Here is an 18,467-nt window from a genome sequence, read left to right as displayed (position 1 = left end):
CATTGTCTCCTTGTACCCCCCCCCCCCCCCCCCTTCCACCACCATTGTAATGCACATAATAATGATTCCTATCATATAAGTCCTCTCTGCCCTTCATGTCTCCCTTCACTCTGTCTGGTGCATGGGATGGATTTTCCTCTCTCCATCCCTCTCTCTCATCTTGTCCTCTGTCCTTTATTCCTCCTCCTCCTCTATTTCTGTACCACTCTCTTCCTGCTCGTTCTCTCCCTCTCTTTCACGGCAGTTTCTCTAATCCTCTTTCTGTGGTTCTCTAATCTCCACTTTAAGAGGAAACTAGATGTCGGCCTTTCGATGGCCCTCGGATAACTCGGTGAATGAGGCTGTAAGTTTGTGTGGGTGTGTCTGTGACATTTTGAATAATGTGATAACACTTCTGCTTCTAATAATAAAACTAAAATACAGTGATGGTTTGCAGCGTCAGCATCAAGTTCAGGGACACATTTCTCGCCCCCTCGCATTTTCTTTTTCTGGTTCGTCTCTTTTCCACTTGAAGAACTAATCCCTCTTTCTTTCTTTCTTTCATTCATCTGAACTTTGGACTTCTCTCTCTCTCTCCTCAAAATCGAAAAAACAAAGTTTTCCTGATTTATGCTTCATAAATTGCCAGACTGTCTTCAATTATAAATGAGGTGATAAAGACTTGGCTAAGGTCTAAAAAACATCAACGCTGACCTTGATGACAATCAGCAAATGCATCTTTCAATAAGGATTCAGTGATGAAGATCAGGATTAATCAACTGAAAACACGCTAACCAAATGTTTGTCCAGTGCAGATCCTTTAAAATCTAAAACTTCTATTTTGACAAGTCTCAACATGTCACTGGTTTTGTTGGGTTGACTTCAGTATCAACCCACAAGTTTTTATAGTAGAAGTTATTTTTGACAGGTTGTTTTATGAGCATCTGCTCTTGACAACGTTGACCCCTCGGTTTGTCCTTATTCCTGGATCTCATTACTCTCTGTCTACACACACACACACACACACACACACATGCACACACACACACACACACACACACACACGCACGCACAGCAGAATCCAGGCTGGGTTTCTGGACCTCATTAGTTTTCCAATTAGCTGCTGTCATCTGTCAACTGTCCCCTCGGTGACTTGGGGCAGCCATGACACCGCAGCCAATTCTCCGCCCTGATTCATCTCACCGGGAACAGGTGGACATCCTGTTCCCGTTCCTGAGGGAAGTCAAGATGATTCGTCGCTCTGAGAGATCAAATACATGAGAAACATTTTAAATTGTTTAAATATGGCGCCGACTTGGCCCTGTTGGCCTTCTGCAGAAAACAGATCATTCTAGATGAGGCTGCCTCATCAGGCTCTGCCCTTCAGAGGAAAAACAGACTTCCCACATTTTGACAGAGAGAGATTTGGTGTTCAGACTTTAATAGTAAATATTCTTTCACACTGGTAGAATTTCCATTAGCCTGAGGTAAATACAAGAACAAACTAAAACACATGATGTTTACCATCACAACAAAACATGGTTGTTAAGGGCGTGTGTGTGTATTTCTGATACCTGTGTGATTACCTGAATGTGAAAGCTCTTATGGTTTAATGATTACTTGGTTGGAACAACAATATCGTTGACTGACTTCATCTCTAAAACTGGATTTTGAGGCGCGGCCAACAGTCACAAACACGCAATCACAAACACACACGCTCACACAGACACGTACTCACTTATCAGACATCAACCTGCTGTACACACATAATATCTGAATTATAAAACAGGTTTGACTGGCACTGAAGGATTTGAATTACTACTGAGTCTTTTATCAGTTGCATGTATTTAAGCAACATTTATACAATTTACTTTTATTTGTTTCATCTGAGTGTTATAAATCAATCCCCTCTCATAAGGGCAGAAGTTGGCTAACCATTTTATTTCTCAGGTTTGGTTTTTAGTTGTTCACAAGATGTCTTTCTCCCATGATTTTAACCTTATTACAAATTGAAGAATGTCTGTCTCTCTGTGTGTTGGTATTTATTTCTACTTTTTTGATAACTGCTCATCCAGTCGACCTCAGAATTTGTGGTTTTCTGAGGACATGAGGAAGTGCAGTGTCAACCGTGAAGTTTTTCGGATTGGAGCGTTTCTCCAGAAACTCGGACAGAGATTCTTCCCCTTATCCGTGCACACCATGTTTTTCTTTGAAGATGTCACTGATAACATCCTCAAAGCTCCGTGCTCAGGCTTTGTGCTCATTTGGGTTGTTGCATCAGTTCCACAATAAACTTGTCAGGACCGTGAAGAGGATGTGATCCGAGGACTCATAATACAAGTTAAAAAGTGTGTAATGAAATAACAGCTCTCCCTCTCCCCCCCTTCCTCACCTCAGGGCACTGCCATCTGCCCCTGACACTTCTCCACACACACACATTACTAATGTATGCTTATTCTTGCCTTTATGTGTCCATATTATTCTAAATGAACTAAATCCATCTTCTCAAAGGTACTTTATATTTATGACAGATAAACAGTATTACCAGAGAACGATTTTAAGTTTAACTTTTCCATATTTGTTGCCTTTTTTCCCCTTGCGCAAACAACATCCATCCGATACATCATAAGGTCCAGATTACTTTCGCTCTCCTGTTCCCTCCTCCTCCTCCTCCTCCTTCTCCTTCTTCTTCTTCTTCACTCTCGTTTTGCCATCGGATTTGTCTTTAATCAGAGAGGAATGTGTGTGTATCACATTACTGTTTCCCTATCAGCACAAAACAGACCTAATTACGGTGCAGTGTGGCCACAGCCCAGACAAGAAGTATTGTAGTGTGTTTTTGCGTGTGTGTGTGTGTGTGTATGTGTGTGTGTGTGTGGGTGTGGGTGTGTTTGTGTGCGTTACTGCAAAGTTGACCGTTTTCCCAGGGGAGAGTTTGGCCTTTTCACTAGACCAGGATCAAATAGCTCTCCAATACAATGCAAATGTAAGAGCATAATGTATTGTTGGTTTTATGGAGGAGCTTTTTGTCTCGAAACAATTTGCGTTCACCTCCAGTGGCTGTATGATGACGATGAGGACAAAGTATAGGTCCCCCACATGAGGTTGAGTCAACAAAAGTTGGGACTTGAACACGAGGGACTGAGGTTTCTTTCCCATTTCCAACAAACAGTCCCCGTTGTTTTTTGGACAAAAAAACGTCCTCTAACTTTAACAAAGTGCCTTTTTAACACACACCGTGGTTTTTATCGAAACAGATTTAAACATAGCCAGATAGTTTATCTTTGACATCTAAGTCTTAGTCTCGTAACATGTGAATCTTTGAAGTTTGATGATGAATTACTAAGAGCTGCTCTGGCCCTTAGAAGTTTTTAATTCCATTCACACTCCGGTGGTTGTGAGTATCTGCAGGGGAATTTAAAGCCAAACGATGACACAAATCCCCGTTTTAATATCCACTGCTTCTCACAAAGTATTACTCAATGTCTATTGGTTGAGTGTTTAACTGCTCTTATCTCTTTTTTTACATCTTGTCATGAGTGACTGTGAGGATTTTTAGATTTAAAACGAGGAGCTGGTAAAACAAAATGCTAAAAATGTTACTGAGCTCCTGTTTTGGCCTCTATCTGCCACAACCAGCAGGTTTCATTAACTGGGACTTGCAGCTTTGGCCCAGTAGAGGAACAGGAGAAGGGTTTATAACTAAAGCAGTGGCTTTGAAGTTTGCTGATGGATTGCAGAGCTGCTGTTGAAGCTCACTCCAGACTCACATGCTGACGAATCCACCTCCACCTTCATTTGCAATATTTTCTCAAGATTATTTTGCATGTGGCGTCTATTTGCATGAGTTCCCTGCGGACGCTCTTTGACTGAGATAGTTTAACCAAACATTGAGACTCTGAAGCTGCTTCCTCACATGCACTGAAGTCCAAACATTATTCTGGAATTTTCAGAAAGGGGGGGTGTTTGTAAGAAACGCAAATGTGCAAGTCAGTTGCCTCAAAGATTTCCAGGAAGTTTTCCTGCCGGCAACTTTTGACCTTGACAATCTCCTGCTGCGTTCCTCCTATGTATCATCGGTTCATTTATTCAGTTCATGGGGAAGAGAAAAATGCTGACATAACAAAAACCGTGACTATCCCAGTATCTTTCAAAATACCCCCCCACTGGGAAGAATGTATACACTGATAGTTTATAAGAACAAGCTACAACTTTCAATAAAGAGTGATGACTTTCAGATCGTCTGTCTGACACAACATTCTCCTCCTTTCTCCTTTTTCTTATCAGAGCTGCTTTCATTAATTTTTGTTATTTTTTTAAGCTGACAGAACGTGAGAAAAATGCTAATTTAGGAGGATATTTGAAGAATTTCATCACTGATTACAGGTCAGTGATTGAGTAGGTCTCCGAGAAACATCCTCCTAGGGACCAGAGAATTTGATCTTATATGCCAAGGCTTTGAGTATTCCAGCCTGTTTGGCTGGTTTGAACCCCAGCTTACAATATTTGGCCTGTTTTCAATTCTGCTTTCCCATCCAAAAATACAGGTTGGCACAGCAAGCGAGTTCCCATCACTGATGATTACTATGAGATGTGGCCATAAGATCCAGAAAATGCCATTGAGTTTAAAGGGACTTTACTGAAAAGCCTTTTCTCAGAGAGAGTAAAAGATCCACTTACGCTGCAGCCGTGTGGTTTTACTGGAAACCACTTGAGCTCAGGTCCATGTGGCAAAGTTTAAACCAGAGAAATTAAACTCTACGGTAAACTGGCAACAGGGATTCAAACAATAGAAAAGAAGAGACAGGCAGAGAGGCACATTTATTCATAATAACCTCCTTGTTTATGTGAGTTACGTTTTGTTTTTGACAAACCTGTTTTGTAAAATTGCTTCCCAAACAACTTCCCAGGAGTGTCAGTGATGGTTCTCTTGCACGGTATCGTAAACAACTGCCATTCCTTCATCTGTTCCTCGGCTTTGTTTTCACTCTCACTCATTTTCTCTTCATCTGTCTTTGTGACTGTTTATCACAACAGGATTCTCTCTCTGTGCAGCTTGACTGTTTGTTTTGCCAGTTGTCATCGGTTCAGTTCAGTGAATACATTGCAAGTGTTGCTGAAGCAGTAAAAAATGTCAAATAAATTAATGTCAGTTTTTGTATTTAACCACAGAGAAATCTTTGGTTTCTAATGTCCACTTTTGATTTGTCGCCTTGAAATAACATTCATATTTAAAATGTATTGTTAAAATATAAAAAAGTGTAACTACAACACTTGTTATTAAAATGCTAAATGATTTACGGCCTATCACGGTAACATCTTCATAACACCAGGCCATAAGACTTTTAAACTCCTCTGAACTGCATAGCTCCACCAAACCAGCACCGTGGCATATTTGCACTACTGCACAAATTGCACTATTGTTGTTTTATTTTATTTCTCTCTTCATCTGTAAATATATATATTTAGATATATATATATATATGTATATATATATATAAATATATCTAAAGTAAATATATATATCTAAATATATATATTTAGATATATATATTTAGATATATATATTTAGGGCCCGAGCACCGAATGGTGAGAGGCCCTATTGAAATTTAAAGTTTTATTTCTCTCTTAAATGAATTGGCTTTAACGTGCTCAAAAAGTTTCTAAACTTTGCAGTAAATTAGAAAGAGATGAAAATGTACGTATTCTGGAGTATTTGGAAATGGGCGTGGCAAAATGGCTCAACAGCGCCACCTACGGAAAAGCCCCTAATTTAGCATTCACGGATCCCCTCGAAAATGAGGATAATTGTGTATCATGACCAGATGCACAAAAAAGCCTCAAGGAGCATTATGAATTATGCAACAGGAAGCCCGCCATTTTGGATTTAGTGGCCATTTTGGTCATATTCCATATTTTTACTTAGATCTACTTGTCGTAGAGCTTTCATCAGATCAACTTAAAATTTAGACGAGTGTCATCACAACAAAATGGAGAAAATATAGTAAGACAAAAAATATGAGTAAACATAGAAATATATCCAAAAGTAGGGATAATTCTACATATACACAAAGCTATTTAAAAAAAAAAAGAAAGGCAATATAGAGATGGGATCAGAGTTGTGTTCAGAGTTTTTGCGGTGGGACGATCCTCTTAATCTCATCAACTCGCCGTGAAACACAAAATTGCTATAACTTCCGTGTTAATGCTTCTATCTCACTCAAACTACATGTGTGTGTTAACATCCCCCCCTTGAAGATATTCAGATGGTTTTAAGGCCGTGTGACGGTGGCGTGGCGTCAAAGCTTGATTACACGTCATCCAAACAGGAGCTTCTGTATCGAAGACATGGTCTGGTCCAATCAAGTCCAAACTAGACATGTAAGACAAGAGTCTCGACCTGATGACATCTACAAAGACACCGTGTCTTAAAACCACAGCGCCACCTACTGGCTACAGGAAGTGAAGCGTTTATCCTTGCCGCAGAGCGCAAAACGCATGCAACGCGGAGACGTGCGCTTGGTCATCGATCGCTCTCTCTTCACCGACCGCAACAGGCTTGAAATTGCCTGAGCTCGGCCCCGTTAGTGCTACAATGTAGCCCTAGTTTATTTTCTATTTTAAATGTTGATATTCTATTTATTCTATTTTATACTATTTCTATTTAATTTTTTTCGGTTGTAATTACTTGAGCATTGCTAGAAGAGAGCCTGTGACTCAAGCATTTCATTGCCAGCAACTGCTCAATGTTATTGTTGTGCATGTGACTTGAATCTCTTGAATCTTGAATCTTGAAGTCCTGGTGAGTCACCAAACCACCACTGCAGCCACCATGCTAGTAATAGCTGAGAATCAAAAGGGAATTCAGGTCATTGTTAATATTTTGTCCAAGTTAAGATGACAGGGGGTTCTGCATCCTGTAATGTAAGGTTCAGTGCAGACTGAGACTGAATCTAGACAACCAGATGTTTCACACGAGCCAACAGGAGTATAACCTGAAGCTGGCTTCAATAAGACTCTATTAAAACTGAAACAATGAGCTGTGCCAGCCTTGTAAGTCACTGAGGTTCAGAGACTTTGAAGCAGAAACATCAGATTCTTGGAAAACTGGTTCAAAGGCTTTCTGTAGCTGCTTGGAACCAGAACGACAGACGAATAGTTTAAGATTCAGAAATCACCTCCAAAAGCCGTGAAAGTGACCAGCTTCCATTTTTCACCCAAACTGGACACGACAGGCACAAAGGATTTGCTCTGTTCTCATGTAAGTTTTCTCTCTGTTAACACACTGAAGTGCACAAATCACCACAATGAGGGAAACCCTTGCACAGTATTTGAGGAAGATTTGTGGACATGAACAAAGTCAGGTAAGAAAAATCCTTACAAATTACATTAACGTAATTACAAATCCAGTTTAATGTCAATGTGAGTGGAATTGTTTGGTCTTCATGACCATACTGAAAGTACAAACCTGAAATGTGCTGCTTCAACATTAGAATATTCTTAATGCAACAGATGTTTCTGGAGTTTTCAACTCGTGAGATCTTTACGATAACCCTTGAAAGTTGCTGACGTTATCCCATAAATCTCTGCTCGTTGTTATCCTTTTATCACATTTCCCCAGCGCCCGTATCTCCACTGTCCTTGAACCGATAAATCCAGAAATCTGTCCGTTTGTCTGTTTGTCCTTCAATATTCACAACAACCACTCATCTGATCAACTGGGTTTGTAAATGGCAGAGAATCCCGGGAAGGGCAGTCTGGATGGAAAAGTGATTTGGTTTAGACATGATACATTTTCCTTTTACTGTTGAACAAAAATCTATACAAGATCTAAAAAGTAATTTAGTTCTGGTACCATAAATTAACATATTGTATTGCAAGTAGTATAAAAACTATTTTCAAACTATACTCAGCCTTTCCTTTGCCGAGCTTTTCACAACAACATCAACAACACAGATACTTTTTACCATGTGCACAAATAGCTGCTTCTGAAACAACCCAGCAGACAAAACAAAACCACAAATAAATAAAGACAGAAAATGCCACAAAAGAAAGACACCAGATCCCTGGTTGATGAAATGCGTGCCACAGTAACATTATTAAGCCACCGCTAGAGTTACAGAGAGAAGATTCGGGGAGAAGACAGTAACAGGAAACAGAAGATAATCTGAGTGTCTGGCCAGCGATGACAAAAAACAACACAAGAATGGAAGAGGATAGGAGTATGAAGTGTCGGAGGAAAACTGTGTCAACGCCAAGATTCCCCCGGGAGACAGAGGGGGAGACGGGGTACAGGAGAGGACAGGCGCAGCAGAGTGCACGTGAGACTGCGTGGGGTGCGCTGCGGGAGGGTGAACACATTTGCCGGCTATAATATATAATCTGTGTTTGCAGGCAGGGGAGAGAACCGCGGGAGCATCTGACCCTGATGATCATGCACGCAAAGCCGAGTCCTCCTGGGACACATGAATGTGGATGCACGTGAGATGGACTCCGTGTAATTGTGTGTCTGTGTGTGTGTGTGGAGAGAGGAAAAAAAACAGAGTGGAAAAGATGGAGAGGAGGAAATATGAGTCCTGTTCCAATTCACGCTGGGAGGACGTGAGAGAGAGGGAGATTTATACGGCACTCAAGTGGATATATGTACCTGAATGTATTCCTTCACTTTTACAACTTCATTGTTCAATCAGGGTGGTCAACAAGCACTGTCTTAATCTTTATATGACGGATGTTATATGTTGAATAAATCAAAACAAAGTTTCAGCCTCAGAGAAGCTCAAAGAAGCCCTTAGATTGAAAGTGACCTTCCTAAGTCCAAGGACGTGCTTGTCAGAACAAAGTGGAATCCTGTTATTTATCATCTGCACTTTTCTTTCTACCTTTCCTCCAGTTTTTCCTCACACAGGCCGATGTTCTTATTTCTGGTGTGACCTGGAACACACTCTGGCAGCCTGGCAACAACCACAACCTCAACAATAACCACTCCAAAGATATTCAGTGCTGTAACATACCGAGGGTTATTATAGCTAATAAGAAAGTAGAACCTTCAATCAGTTATAAGTGTACGTGTGCGTCAGACATGTTCTCTTGTGTAAGAGTTGTTTTTTTTACAGAAAACTGCCCCAGGATATATAGCCCCGTCGATAATTATCTCCTGGAACGTGTGTTTTTTTGTTGTCAAACCTTAAATAACCACACAAACACTCACACACACACCTCTGTGATTACTATTAAAATGATTAACACCTTCCGATATTTAATGGCACGTTCCATTCTGAATATTACACCTTCCACCGCATGTTTACACTGTTTTTATTTTCTTATTTTTATCGTCCCTCTCCAATGTGCCAGCTATATATGACAGACAATGCAGAGTGAAAATCATGTTAACCACTATCATTACCTCCATAATGTCACATCTCCTCACAGACACCCGGACTGCGAGGTGGATATTTTTCCGTTGCAAAACAAATGTCAAAACAAACGTCTTGGTTTCTGTTTGCGGGGGTGACTCCATAAAAAAACTGTTTTTTCGCTTCTTGCAAAACATGTTGCAGCTTCTCTCTCTGAGGCCCTTCATGCACTCAGGCTGACCCGCCAAACATTAAGATCCAATTTACTACTTTGAAATAATGTTGTAGATTTTTTTTTAAATACATATTTTACTTTTGTGCCATTGTAATACCTGAAACATATACACGTGGAGGTTGACAGAGATTGTGGGAGGTCAAGGTAACCTTTGATAATAACATTTGGTCGGTTGCAATGCACAACTTCACGAAAATACCTCTAAAAAACAAATACAAACAATTTGTTCTAACTCCCTCACACACACACACACACACACACACACACACACACACACACACACACACACACACACACACACACACACACACACACACACACACACAGACACAGACACACACACACACATAAACACACACACTTATAGAATTACCATGCGACGTCACTCTGATATACACTGTAAACACACTCTAGTGACAGATAAATACTTATTATACAGTGGATTACATGAGGGTGTATTTACAGTGGTGGTTGTACAAAGTGCAGAGGAGTTCCACTGCAGGTTTAATAAACATAACTTTGGTTCAGGTTGTTGAAAGTTTCTGCTTTTGGTTGCATCTTCAAGTCATCATGGATTTCATCAGTATTAAACCAAGACAACATTTTTAAAACCTCAACAAAGTGCTGTGAGTACAACCCAGTCTCATAGGAAAACGTTCAATGGCAACGTTGGTCCACTTGGAACGACGTTACCATCTCACAATCTGGCCTCTCAGATTGTGAGATGGTAACATTTAGTCCTCCCATTGTTTTGCATTGGCGTGTTCTCAGGTCACGTGACTCTCAAGCTCCCGTCTGCGGAGAGGAAAACATGGCGGAGATTCCCTGTTTTTTCAGATAAAAATATAATTTTGTAACTTAGTTTGGGCATAAAAATACATTCTGACACCATTTCTAGCGAGAAATGTGCTCTTTGCTTCCACAGTCTTCAGCCAGTTCGTGCTTATGATAAATATTTTAATAGTTATCACGCATGTTTTTATCGTTGCTATGACGGTTGCCATGCCACCACGGCGCAGCTTGGTGTTTAAATCACAGTCCCTGCGTGGTGTCCTTCAGTGATCATGAATGTTATTCTTGTTATATAATAGTAATATTTGAGGCTAGACTACATCTCTAATGAGAAGGAACCTGCGAGTCTGCTCATACCGAGGCCGGCCCGAGTGCGCGACCGGCCCGAGTGCGCGACCGGACCGAGTGCGCGAGCGGACATGACGTGTGGCTGTCGTAAAAACCCTATTTGTAAACAACCAGTCCTTTTAACTCGGGGCTGCGTCATAAACACGGAGCGCTTGGAAGACCACGATGTCATCTTCCTTCTGTCAGGTAAGTAGTTTATTGTTTTTAAAGATCGTTACGATCTAGGTTTACAGTCCGAGTGCGGAGAGAGTCCGTCAATCCACACTATGGACGCTGTTCATCAGCTAATACGCCATTGTTAGCCACATGCTTCAGCCCACGGTAGCCTGTGCTACCTGGGAGGTGAATACATGGTTGTTGAAAACCAGTTCAAGACGCTTAGCTCATCATTGAGGGACGCTACAATATAAATATAAACATGAATTTGATTTATGAATGCTTTAGATTAATAAGATTGTATTTGTCTACCATTACTCCACAATATCAGATCAATTTAGTTTAATGTATAGTATGCAATATGACAATGTTTTCATGTTATGGAGTTGCGATTCATTTTATAAAACAATTGCTATGTTCTGTTTTTTAATCAAGGAGGATCAAAGTGAAGCTACAGGAGTTTCATTAACGTCAACAACTTGGACCGAACAGTTTGTTTTGCTTGATGAAGAGCAGGAAGGGCAGCCTGGAGAGAAAGAGAAGCCGGGTTGAGCCCACTACCATCATCCATGTACCACAAGAAAGATGAGGGAGAGAAATGATCCTACCATTAAAGAGGTACTTTTAAGTTATATACCAGAAAAACCATTTTATATAATTTGCCAAATATACATTTTTATTAAATCCCCAAAGTACGCTTGCTGAAATACAAGTTAATATCACACTGAAAGAATTTGATCAATCATGCTTCCCTGCTGTGATTGTTTAACTGGGAAAACAACTTTTTCCACAGGAAGGCAAGTCAATTTAAGGAATACATGTGCAAAGTTTTCCTCTGTTATGTATAATGATGACCCCCATCAAACATAATGTTAGCAATCTTTACACCTTTTAATTTATACTGATTATTTCTGTCTACATGTGTGAATTTGCCTTCATTAGTTTCAGAAAAGAGCGATGATGTATCGGTCAGTGGGCGGCAGCACGAGACTCCGCAAACTAGTCTGTAAGCAAAGCAGACGAAGGCATCGAGGTTGCGGCCTGCCATCATTGTTATTTTGCTTAAGGGACTGAATATGTTTCATGCAGAAATATTAGCATTTCCCTTATATCTACCAAAACTGCTTGTTTCACAGACTGCAGTTTTGTTTTGATCCGATGTGGTGTGCAAATAAAACCGTATCTGCAATGGGTTGTGGGGCATTAACATTTGTAACTCTAATTTTGTTTTGACAGACTGTGAAAAGAACGTTGAGAACATCACCACTCTACAGGAAGACACAGTCCAGTAATGGGTGTCAGAAGTTCAGTAGTGAACGACAGGTACTGTGGAAAAATGTGTGTCATTGTTGTACAATGTCCTTTGACTCTGTTTAAACAAGGTTAACACAAAAAGGTTTGATTGTAAAGTGATATTGGTATGAATTCATGTTATTCTCCTCTTCACAAGAAACAAACAATCCAAATTACCTGCAGAAAGCCCTTGATGGACGCTTCAGCTGCATCGTCAGACTGGTGAGACAGCAAGATGCCAACTTTAATGCCAATTTATTTGTGTAACATTCTGTGACCAAATGTATAGATAACTTTTTGTAGATTGTAAAAATAGATAACCCATTTATTACAAAAAAACTACACTAGAATTACCGCACTGCGTTGTATGACTCCGCTAACCAGAGCAGTGTCCGTCTACATATTTCTACATATTTTCTCTCATATAAATGACACTGTATCTCTTGACAACTGAAACCATAAGATGAGGTCAGTGTGGCCTTGACCTTTTTACTTTAAGACAAATACAAAGTTAGACAATCCGAAAACATGCAGTTATGCCTCCGGCGACTCGCTATTGCAGAGGCATTAAAACCGTAGTGTAGTAGATTGGATTTTATTGGTGTTACATTGGACATCTTGTATGGGTACACCAAAAAATATATTTGGTTTCACATTCTAGATGGCAATAAGCAGAGTCATCAACTCAGGAAAAATATTTCTGTAGAAAAGAAAGCCCTGTATGTGTGTATGTATACATACACACATGATATGATATGGGTGTCCCTAGACAACCAGACCTGTGTGCTTTGCTGTGACTATAAATGACTGGAACCTCAGATAAAGAAAGTTATTTTCTGACTTCCATAACTGAGGCATTCTCTACAGAATGTAATGTGCCCATTCTACTTCAGATCCATTGGATCATTGTTTGTTTATGTTGCTTAAACATAACTATGTGTGTATGTATACATACACACAAACGCACTATTGAGACGTTTTGTTTTTTATCATATATTCTCAGGCAGTACTGATGCATTTACTGAGAGGGGACGTGAGGGCCTACTCTGCGTGCTCAGAGTTCAAGCCCAGCAGGCTGCAGCGGGCCTGACATATTCTGGAACAGCAGCACAGTCTTTGGATGACTCCTCTGAAGATGAAAACATGGCGAGGTACTTCTCCACTGATGAAGAACTGTGAGGGCTGTGATTAGCTACACTCTCTTGCTACAAGGCTACTCATGCTACTCCCTGGCAGCCTTAGGAAGGCATTAGCTTGCTGTTGGGTAGCTGTTAGCTTCAGCATTTTTAGTTTTTAGTGGCCTGTCTGACGTTTATGTTTAAAAAAAAAATCAGAGGGAACCATCTTCATAATTTAACACTATGGTTTGTTTGTGTCCTTCAGTTCTTCTCAAGAGAAGCAGTACAGGTGTGCCTCAGCTCCACGGTCCCTCCTCTAGCCTCCGCTCCTGATGCTAACCTCATGTCTCCATCACACCAAGCAGCAGACCTGGATTGACAGACCTTTCTCCAGAGTTGCCCCCTCCCTCTGAAACCCCCCTCTCCAAAACACTATTTGTGTAGTTTTTAAAGTATTTTTTGCATGAGAATTGTTGATCATATCATTTCCAGCAGATGCCTTAATGTAATGTTTGTGCACAATAAATTACATTGATCATAACATAATGGTATTTCCTTGCACTTCTACACCATGATATTGGCAGATAAGATGCTGATTACATTAAAGCAGTGAATGCTCTTCTTTAAGCAACATAAACAAACAATGATCCAATGGATCTGAAGTAGAATGGGCACATTACATTCTGTAGAGAATGCCTCAGTTATGGAAGTCAGAAAATAACTTTCTTTATCTGAGGTTCCAGTCATTTATAGTCACAGCAAAGCACACAGGTCTGGTTGTCTAGGGACACCCATATCATTGTTTAAGATGTGTAACATCAAGTTTGTGTTTCAGTGCAAAATTAGTCATTAGTCAAGAGTTCACCCTCTTGTTTACATTAAAATTAGGTGACCCAGATGTTTCACAATGCATCTGATAAGGTCTTATGAGAAACATTCTTAACATTAAAGAAATCAACAAAGAGTATAGCAATAACTGTTTGACTTTAATCCGTAGCTGGTAATCGGCAGCCTGACTTATTCAAACACATTAATACTACAATGAATGAGGCAGGGCCTTCTATCAGAAATCAACTATATCGTCACGTTATGTTTCTCTTGAGCACATGGAAATTACCTTCAGCTTCCACTCACTGTCACCTGAACCATACTGTTATTTCTGTATCTACAGTGACTTTTAGGAAAACATATACTAGAGGGCAATGTATAAACATTAATACATCTTATTTATATAGAGCTTTTCAAGTAGTGCAAGTACTAAACTGAGGGAAAGTTAATACAAACAATATATATATATCTTATTTCCATGTGCAAGGACAGCCTCACACTTGGATGTAAACCAATTTTAGAACACATTTGCTTATACTGGAGATCTTTTAAATTAATGTCCCAGAAATGATTTCTGATGGAAAACCCCTGCCTCATTCATTGTAGTATTAATGTGTTTGAATAAGTCAGGCCGCTGATTACCAGCTACTGATTAAAGTCAAACAGTTATTGCTAGCCTCTGTGTTGATTTCTTTAATGTTAAGAATGTTTCTCATAAGACCTTATCAGATGCATTGTGAAACATCTGGGTCACCTAATTTTAATGTAAACAAGAGGGTGAACTCTTGACTAATGACTAATTTTGCACTGAAACACAAACTTGATGTTACACATCTTAAACAATGATATGGGTGTCCCTAGACAACCAGACCTGTGTGCTTTGCTGTGACTATAAATGACTGGAACCTCAGATAAAGAAAGTTATTTTCTGACTTCCATAACTGAGGCATTCTCTACAGAATGTAATGTGCCCATTCTACTTCAGATCCATTGGATCATTGTTTGTTTATGTTGCTTAAAGAAGAGCATTCACTGCTTTAATGTAATCAGCATCTTATCTGCCAATATCATGGTGTAGAAGTGCAAGGAAATACCATTATGTTATGATCAATGTAATTTATTGTGCACAAACATTACATTAAGGCATCTGCTGGAAATGATAAAATCAACAATTCTCATGCAAAAAATACTTTAAAAACTACACAAATAGTGTTTTGGAGAGGGGGGTTTCAGAGGGAGGGGGCAGCTCTGGAGAAAGGTCTGTCAATCCAGGTCTGCTGCTTGGTGTGATGGAGACATGAGGTTAGCATCAGGAGCGGAGGCTAGAGGAGGGACCGTGGAGCTGAGGCACACCTGTACTGCTTCTCTTGAGAAGAACTGAAGGACACAAACAAACCATAGTGTTAAATTATGAAGATGGTTCCCTCTGATTTTTTTTTTAAACATAAACGTCAGACAGGCCACTAAAAACTAAAAATGCTGAAGCTAACAGCTACCCAACAGCAAGCTAATGCCTTCCTAAGGCTGCCAGGGAGTAGCATGAGTAGCCTTGTAGCAAGAGAGTGTAGCTAATCACAGCCCTCACAGTTCTTCATCAGTGGAGAAGTACCTCGCCATGTTTTCATCTTCAGAGGAGTCATCCAAAGACTGTGCTGCTGTTCCAGAATATGTCAGGCCCGCTGCAGCCTGCTGGGCTTGAACTCTGAGCACGCAGAGTAGGCCCTCACGTCCCCTCTCAGTAAATGCATCAGTACTGCCTGAGAATATATGATAAAAAACAAAACGTCTCAATAGTGCGTTTGTGTGTATGTATACATACACACATAGTTATGTTTAAGCAACATAAACAAACAATGATCCAATGGATCTGAAGTAGAATGGGCACATTACATTCTGTAGAGAATGCCTCAGTTATGGAAGTCAGAAAATAACTTTCTTTATCTGAGGTTCCAGTCATTTATAGTCACAGCAAAGCACACAGGTCTGGTTGTCTAGGGACACCCATATCATATCATGTGTGTATGTATACATACACACATACAGGGCTTTCTTTTCTACAGAAATATTTTTCCTGAGTTGATGACTCTGCTTATTGCCATCTAGAATGTGAAACCAAATATATTTTTTGGTGTACCCATACAAGATGTCCAATGTAACACCAATAAAATCCAATCTACTACACTACGGTTTTAATGCCTCTGCAATAGCGAGTCGCCGGAGGCATAACTGCATGTTTTCGGATTGTCTAACTTTGTATTTGTCTTAAAGTAAAAAGGTCAAGGCCACACTGACCTCATCTTATGGTTTCAGTTGTCAAGAGATACAGTGTCATTTATATGAGAGAAAATATGTAGAAATATGTAGACGGACACTGCTCTGGTTAGCGGAGTCATACAACGCAGTGCGGTAATTCTAGTGTAGTTTTTTTGTAATAAATGGGTTATCTATTTTTACAATCTACAAAAAGTTATCTATACATTTGGTCACAGAATGTTACACAAATAAATTGGCATTAAAGTTGGCATCTTGCTGTCTCACCAGTCTGACGATGCAGCTGAAGCGTCCATCAAGGGCTTTCTGCAGGTAATTTGGATTGTTTGTTTCTTGTGAAGAGGAGAATAACATGAATTCATACCAATATCACTTTACAATCAAACCTTTTTGTGTTAACCTTGTTTAAACAGAGTCAAAGGACATTGTACAACAATGACACACATTTTTCCACAGTACCTGTCGTTCACTACTGAACTTCTGACACCCATTACTGGACTGTGTCTTCCTGTAGAGTGGTGATGTTCTCAACGTTCTTTTCACAGTCTGTCAAAACAAAATTAGAGTTACAAATGTTAATGCCCCACAACCCATTGCAGATACGGTTTTATTTGCACACCACATCGGATCAAAACAAAACTGCAGTCTGTGAAACAAGCAGTTTTGGTAGATATAAGGGAAATGCTAATATTTCTGCATGAAACATATTCAGTCCCTTAAGCAAAATAACAATGATGGCAGGCCGCAACCTCGATGCCTTCGTCTGCTTTGCTTACAGACTAGTTTGCGGAGTCTCGTGCTGCCGCCCACTGATCGATACATCATCGCTCTTTTCTGAAACTAATGAAGGCAAATTCACACATGTAGACAGAAATAATCAGTATAAATTAAAAGGTGTAAAGATTGCTAACATTATGTTTGATGGGGGTCATCATTATACATAACAGAGGAAAACTTTGCACATGTATTCCTTAAATTGACTTGCCTTCCTGTGGAAAAAGTTGTTTTCCCAGTTAAACAATCACAGCAGGGAAGCATGATTGATCAAATTCTTTCAGTGTGATATTAACTTGTATTTCAGCAAGCGTACTTTGGGGATTTAATAAAAATGTATATTTGGCAAATTATATAAAATGGTTTTTCTGGTATATAACTTAAAAGTACCTCTTTAATGGTAGGATCATTTCTCTCCCTCATCTTTCTTGTGGTACATGGATGATGGTAGTGGGCTCAACCCGGCTTCTCTTTCTCTCCAGGCTGCCCTTCCTGCTCTTCATCAAGCAAAACAAACTGTTCGGTCCAAGTTGTTGACGTTAATGAAACTCCTGTAGCTTCACTTTGATCCTCCTTGATTAAAAAACAGAACATAGCAATTGTTTTATAAAATGAATCGCAACTCCATAACATGAAAACATTGTCATATTGCATACTATACATTAAACTAAATTGATCTGATATTGTGGAGTAATGGTAGACAAATACACTCCTTATTAATCTAAAGCATTCATAAATCAAATTCATGTTTATATTTATATTGTAGCGTCCCTCAATGATGAGCTAAGCGTCTTGAACTGGTTTTCAACAACCATGTATTCACCTCCCAGGTAGCACAGGCTACCGTGGGCTGAAGCATGTGGCTAACAATGGCGTATTAGCTGATGAACAGCGTCCATAGTGTGGATTGACGGACTCTCTCCGCACTCGGACTGTAAACCTAGATCGTAACGATCTTTAAAAACAATAAACTACTTACCTGACAGAAGGAAGATGACATCGTGGTCTTCCAAGCGCTCCGTGTTTATGACGCAGCCCCGAGTTAAAAGGACTGGTTGTTTACAAATAGGGTTTTTACGACAGCCACACGTCATGTCCGCTCGCGCACTCGGTCCGGTCGCGCACTCGGGCCGGTCGCGCACTCGGGCCGGCCTCGGTATGAGCAGACTCGCAGGTTCCTTCTCATTAGAGATGTAATCTAGCCTCAAATATTACTATTATATAACAAGAATAACATTCACGATCACTGAAGGACACCACGCAGGGACTGTGATTTAAACACCAAGCTGCGCCGTGGTGGCATGGCAACCGTCATAGCAA

General features: G+C 40.0%; 2 long non-coding RNA genes across 2 annotated transcripts in view; one reads left to right on the top strand and one right to left on the bottom strand.

The window, feature by feature from the left end:
• LOC128446534 (uncharacterized) overlaps nucleotides 1-13,659 on the top strand; it is an 85,298-nt gene extending 71,639 nt beyond the window's left edge. The window contains exons 3-6 of the long non-coding RNA XR_008339589.1: nucleotides 12,100-12,186; nucleotides 12,314-12,378; nucleotides 13,160-13,307; nucleotides 13,540-13,659. This is a non-coding gene — a long non-coding RNA (uncharacterized LOC128446534). The remainder of the gene's footprint in view (nucleotides 1-12,099; nucleotides 12,187-12,313; nucleotides 12,379-13,159; nucleotides 13,308-13,539) is intronic.
• A 1,665-nt stretch (nucleotides 13,660-15,324) lies between these two features.
• LOC128446182 (uncharacterized) lies at nucleotides 15,325-18,245 on the bottom strand. Its single transcript, XR_008339555.1, has 6 exons — nucleotides 18,127-18,245; nucleotides 17,538-17,720; nucleotides 16,833-16,919; nucleotides 16,641-16,705; nucleotides 15,712-15,859; nucleotides 15,325-15,479 (listed from the first exon to the last, which is right to left on the bottom strand). It is a non-coding gene; the product is annotated as an uncharacterized LOC128446182 (long non-coding RNA).
• Between the last annotated feature and the right edge of the window lie 222 nt (nucleotides 18,246-18,467).

The sequence above is a fragment of the Pleuronectes platessa genome, chromosome 8 (assembly GCF_947347685.1).
Source record: "Pleuronectes platessa chromosome 8, fPlePla1.1, whole genome shotgun sequence".
NCBI classification, from domain to species: domain Eukaryota; kingdom Metazoa; phylum Chordata; class Actinopteri; order Pleuronectiformes; family Pleuronectidae; genus Pleuronectes; species Pleuronectes platessa.
This window is presented reverse-complemented; position numbering and strand designations above follow the sequence as displayed.